This window comes from Bidens hawaiensis, unplaced genomic scaffold, assembly GCF_021521415.1.
Source record: "Bidens hawaiensis isolate Kalapana, Puna unplaced genomic scaffold, B.hawaiensis_p1.1 tig00064596_1, whole genome shotgun sequence".
In the NCBI taxonomy this organism is placed as follows: Eukaryota; Viridiplantae; Streptophyta; class Magnoliopsida; order Asterales; family Asteraceae; genus Bidens; species Bidens hawaiensis.
The window spans coordinates 20,350-27,132 of record NW_027501519.1 but is presented as its reverse complement, the minus strand read 5'-3'; positions in this window follow the sequence as shown (position 1 = coordinate 27,132).

Here is a 6,783-nt window from a genome sequence, read left to right as displayed (position 1 = left end):
CAAGTGGACAAGTTGAAGTGTCAAATCGCCAAATTAAAGAAATCTTGATGAAGACGGTGCAGGTCGATAGAAAGGATTGGTCTTCTAAGTTAAATGATGCATTGTGGGCGTATCGGATCGCCTACAAAACTCCTATTGGTACAAATCCTTATCGGTTAGTATATGGGAAAGGGTGTCATTTACCAATGGAGTTGGCACATAGGGCGTTTTGGACGATCAAGAATGTGAATGTGGATTATAAGTAGATGGGTGAATTGAGAAAGTTGAAATTGAATGAGATTGAGGAAATCCGGGATGAAGCGTATGAATGTGCTTACGCATACAAAGACGAGCTAAAAAAGGTCCATGATGCAAAGTTGAGAAAAAGGACTTTTGAAGTGGGTCAAAAGGTGTGGTTGTACAATTCAAGGTTGAAGCTGTTTCCGGGTAAACTAAAGAGTAAGTGGATGGTCCCATATATCATCACAAAGGTGGGCCAGTTTGGCGATGTGGAGATAGAAGATGTTCAAGAACAAATGAAACAAGTGGTGAACGGTCAAAGGCTTAAACCTTACTTGGAAGGAAAGGACATCAATATGCTCAGTGTGGATAGGGTGAGTTACTTGTTAAGCTCACCGGATGATGAAAAAAATTAAGAGACTAAGGTATGTTGTATATATTAGTATAGGTTAATTTAGTTTTTATTCCAATTGGTTTTCAAAATTACCTTTCTCGCTTTGGAGTTGTCCAAATCAAGTGTGGGGACGTCTTATTGATTTTTTTTACCTTGTTGAGGGCAACTCGGGTTTTTAATTGGGGGGGAGGGGGGTAGGGTAATTTTGAATTTTATTTTGGTAAATATGTTTTTAATTATTTTGGTTATTTTGGTTATTCTTGGTCCTTTTTTATTTTGTTAAAAAAAAATAAACATGAACCGTGGACCACGGTTGAGACCGTGGCCCACGGTGGGTAACCGTGTTGCACGGTGGAGGCTTGGACCACGATACGGTTCTCTCTGTTCCATTTTACATAACTCTACCGTGACCTACGGTGTGGACCATGGGCCACGGTCCACTGAAAATAACCGAACATACCTGATGCAACCGTGACCCACAGTTTAGACCGTGGGCCACGGTCCGGTGACGATTAAAAAGGTGAGCCGGGTTTTGGGTTTAATAGACAAAAAAAATTCAATTTTACATTAATTATACACCACAAAAATCACCTACTTTCATTATTTACTTAAATTTCAACTTCTTCCTCACAATCCTTTCTCTACAAACCCTAACTCTCTACTTCAAACCCTCATAACTTTCTCATATCTTCACCAATTCAACCGATTTTTGAGCCTATTTTGACAAGAATTTCACAAGGGCTTAGATTATATCATTGCATTTGAAAGAATCTCTTGTTTTGTTGGTCTATTTTGGACAATTGAGTCCGAAAATTTTGTGGGGTTTGGTTTATTTTGAAGCTTTCTTCATCTTCAACTTCTACAACACCAAGGTATGTAATTTATTTTCATTATTGCAAGGAAGTTGTAAGTTGTTCATATATATTGTAAGTTGTAAGTTGTATTGCAAGGAAGTTGTAAGTTGTTCATATATGTTTCTATTGACCCACTTGCTTGTTTGAGTAATTAGTAGAATGGTTGTACATTATGGTTGTGGGTAGTGAATAATTGCTTGGTATATATGATTGTTATATTGATAATGTGGAAATCATGTGTTGGAGAAAATTCTTGAAATTTTTGGTAAAATTGATTAACGATTGATTATCCACAACCATAGCAACAAGCAAGTGTGGGGAAGTTTATGTTGAATTAACTTGGTTTGTTTGGGTTGTTTGTTGTGTGTAGATGGGTAGAACCTCTGACAAGGGTAAGGGAAAGGCATCAATTTCTAGTGGTCGAGCAGCCCAATTAAATAGGCAAAGAATGCAGGAAGAGCAAGCACATGTGCAAGTACAAATGGTGAAACCCACGTGGAAAGGTGGGGTGTTGTCAAAATATGCACTAGAATGGCAAGCCGAATTGTTTGTTGATAAGATTGCCACATTGAGACATAGAATCGAAGGATACATGTGCGAGAAAGAGGTAACTGATCCGGGGTTTGAGGCTTTTGGGATAATTGACAGATTTAAGGATTTAGGATGGGAAGCAGCTCTGAAGTGTTATGATGAAGAGACTAACACTTTGTATGATCGGGAAATTGAGGAGTGGGTGTCTACATTAAGATGTCCCGCATACACAAAGGGCATGAGATGAAATTAATTAGAATGGTGGGAGGACATGAAGTGGTGATGTCTTTTGACACATTTATTCAGATCGCACTTTTTGACACCAAACCAAGAAACTCATACGTATACCCTTCTGTCAAAGATTTATTTGAATGCCCCGACAAGCATCCTCAGTGGCACACCATGCTTGAGAAAGTTCTTAGAAGAGGTGGAGGTTCGGGTGATCAGATAAAGAGAAAGGATTTGAAGATTGAGGCACAGTTATTGATGTCTATATGCTTGTATAATGTGATGCCCCGAATGGGAGATATTTCGATAGTTCGGAACTACGATATTCCCGTATTGTATGCATTAATGTGCGGGACGCCCCTTATTTCTTACCGATATCTAGTCATTCATAACATTTGGATCAGCCGGGAAAGCAATAAGCGGAAGTTAATTCCGCATTGTCGACTGATAACCGCATTACTAAAGAACCATGGTGTGATAACAGAAGAGTCGGCGGGAATGACCAAGGTATTTAAAGAGTTTAAGTTGTCGGATTTATCGGGTTGGGAGTACACAAAAACTGAGAGGCACCACGAGCTTGTGTGTGATAAGGTGAGATGGAGAACGGTTAGAGAGGATGTAGAGGCAGAGGAAGATGATGTGATAGAACAAGTGGAAGAAGTAGGTGAGCCCGATTACATGGATGTGGGAGTGGCAGCAGTTCCCAACACGGGGGTTGGGACTATTCGGATGGTTATAACTCCTATGGTAACAATTGGGCCCATGTGGGGTCAATGAATGAGGTGGTGGAAAGGCATAGGCCTTCCACGTATGAGAATTGGTTCGGATGAGTCGCGTGCACTATTTGTCCATCAGACCTTTTTGGGGGCCTATGCTGAGAGGGCCGAAAAAGAGAGGCACGACAGGTTTAAGATGTGGAACCGTGCCAATGTGTACGAGCGAGAGCATGAGATGAATATGAGATACGTGGATGATAGGAATCAGAGGATGCATGATCAATGGCATGCAGGTGAACCGGTTGTACCGGATCCACCAATCGTAGATTACACGACCCTACCTCCATATGACGGTTCGGTACGCTATCCACCTCTTCATCATTTAATGTGGGTCAACCCGATGCAATCGATGGCACCACCACCAGCACAAGAAGAAGGAAACAGCGACGACGATGGGGCGTTTAACTTTGGTCAGTTCTCAGATTTCATGACATCTATCTTTGGGCCGGCCCACCCGCCTTACAACTGATTGAGCCTCGTGATTCCAGCTGAACATCGTTCTGTATATTTCTATATAGTTGTTATTATTGGTGTTTTTATTTGTTTTTGGGTGGATGGGTGATGGATGGAATACTTATGATTAAGTATTTTGGGTTGTGTTGAAAAGACGGTTGTGTTCATGAAGTAGTTTGTTTCTTTTTTTTTCTCAAAATCGTACATTGGGGACAATGTATCCCAAGTGTGGGGATGAGGAAATTTTTGTTTGTTTTGAAAAAAAACAAACAAAAAAAAAATTTAAAGAAAAAAATTAAAAAATCAGAAAAAATTAAAAAAATTTATAAAAAAATGTGTTTAAAGAAACCGGAAAGTGGTAAGATGGTGGGGTGAAGTTTTGGTCCTTTTTCATGGTCACAATTCCAAAAATAAGATGTGTCTAGTTGTTTTAAAAATGGAGATTATGTAGTTTTCTAACCAAGGTTAGCATGCTTTCGGTGTAATAACTTGCATAACATGTTCGTTTACACTTGAAAATTGAGAAAGCAAGGATTGGTGAAATTGTTGATATTCTCAGATAGAACTTGTACAATTAGTGCATTTCGAGATCTTAGCTTGACATGAGTGCAAAAGTGATAGAGGCACTTAGGTTAAGTCTCTTCTGGATGAGCGAGAGTGTGGGTTTTGGGGGGTTGGGGCTCATACATTACATATTATGAGTGTGGATATGAGAGGGGCGGGGGGTTGGTTCCTTTAGAAAACTTTGTTGGGCCTATTCTTTTATTCGATCAAACCCGGTGTTATATTGCGAAACGATCCGACTTAATAGGTTTCTATGTATTTGTTTTAGTATTTTCAGTTAGATATGTTAAGAATTATGTTTATCATGCTTAAAAAAAGATTGTATTAGAGTTGCAATGTTTAAGTATGCAATGTTCAAGTATTATATTAGTTCAAAAAAAAATGAAGAAAAAATGATGATGTTAGTGATGTATATAGTTGTTTATTTCATTGTTTACTTAGTTTGTTTGTAATAAGTCAGATCGGGTCGCTTGAGCTACTTTCAATATTCCCTTCCATACCCTTACACTTGGCCCCATTACAACCCGTTTTAAGGCCTCTTGATTTGTATTCATGTCAAAAAGCATTTACATAGGTGGAGATTTGATGATTGTACAAGCGTATGTGAGGAGAATTGATTAAATATGAAATGTATGGATGATCACCAAGAAAAGGTTAATGTGTAAATGTGTTATGTATAGGAAAAAACCGAAAGCATGTTAGGTTTGGTTAGAAATCTATGGTTTAAATGGAAAGTCCTGTGAACTAGTGCAACCGATAAAAACAAGGCAATAGGGTATGACTTGGGACCTTAACTGAACCGGATTTGTGGTAAGATTGGTGGATACAAGTTGACTGTAATAGAAAGTTGGTGTTGAGATGTTGCTTAGGGGCAAGCAACGATTAAGTGTGGGAATGTGACGGGTGGTCCATGGGACAACCCTTAATTGATTTAAAGCCGTAATAATCATGTTTTGAATTGGTTTATTTTGTGGAATTAGATAACTACGGTGTTGTTGGTGAATTGTAGGTTCAAAGAAGGTTTCGGGGAAATTATGGTGTATACCAAGGCAACCGAATGAGCCAGAGACGCGCGAGGGGTCAAAAGAAGTGAAAACGGGAAGGCATGGTAGAAGTCCACCGTGGCCCACGGTGGAGACCGCGGGCCACGGTCCAGAACACTCAACAGAACAGAAGCCACTCGTGAAGCCCAACGTGGCCCACGGTCCAGATAATGTGAAAGACACCGTGACCCACAGTATGAACCGTGGGGCACGGTGCGGTCGTAACTACCCGATTTTCTTTTTATTTTTAGTCGTTTTTGGATGTCTTTTCAATATCCTTCATCTTAGAACACCCTAAGGACGAATTTTTGAGAGCAAGAACAAGACTTTGGTGATTATAATCATTCGTTTAGGTTTATAATTCGTACGATTATCTTAATTGATGTGATGATTAATCAAACGATGTGTGGCTAGTACTCTTTATGTTCTCTCCTGAATTGTAAGGTTTTAATTGGATATTTGTTAATCGTTTATGTTATTTGTGAGATAGTATTTTGATCTTATGATTATTTTGCTATGGTGACTGTGTGTTTGTTTTGTAATTGTTAGTATGTTATAAATTCCTGTTCTTGACTATCCGTTCTTGGTGCCATAGGCAATCGAGATTTAGTAGAAGAGAATTAGGTTAGCAAGACTAAACTGATTATTGAGTGATAACCTTGCATTTTTATAATCCAAGTACTTAGTCCTCTTTTGTCACATCCAAACACATTTTCCCGAACTATATTTGTGTGGTTCATCCCACAAGCAAACGTTAATTTTATCAAAATTGGAAATCTGAAATCGGGAGAGGGCATTCTTTCTTATATTGTTTAAGTTTATTGTTTTAGCTATTTTTTTAATCAAAACCAAACAATCAACTCTTTGAATTTACTTTTGCACTTAGCTTAATTTAGTTTAATTATAAAGCTACTCAGTAATACATTTTCCACACACTCCCTGTGTTCGATTCCTGCTTACTTCTATCTAACTAGTTGTATTCGGTTTATTTTTGAGTGAGTCTTCGACCTCACGTCAAATTTTCCAACTTCGGTTCCTATCTTATCAAGAACCTTGCCGCCGATGCCTCAGCCAATCACGGGAGTACCACGAGCTACTGCTGCTGGGAACAAGACACAACTACCAGTCTTCTAGAGCTCTAAAACTACTGCTGCCACTTCGGTAGTTAATACTAACAATGATGTTTCTAATATGTTTTTGCAGGTCAAAGCATACATGGAGCAACAAACCAAGACTAACCAGAGGATCATCCGGGAGATAGAAGACCTCAAGAGGACTAAGAGGCCGGCAGAGGATCAAACTCCTCTAATGCCTAGGATGCTGGATTTCACCACTCCAGGATCCTTGGCACAACATACGCAAGGATTATCCATCCTTTAACCGGGGTCCATGGGTCAGCCAGCTCAATGATCCTCAACTTTTTAGCAAGGATCATATATCCTTCAGCCGGGGTCCATAGGTCAGATAGCTCAAGGATCCTCAGTATTTCAGAAAGGATCATCCATCCTTCAACAGGGGTTCATGGGTCAGCGAGTTCAGGGATCCTCGACCTTTCAGCAAGGACCATTGATCCTTCAACCAGGATCCTTCGGATCATATACTCAAGGATCCTTCAACTCCCAACCACTGGGATCCTTTTTCCACAATCAAGAATCCTTCTTCCAGGATCTAGGATCCTATGGGGTTCAACATCAATGATCCTCTAAGGTCCATGAAGGAGA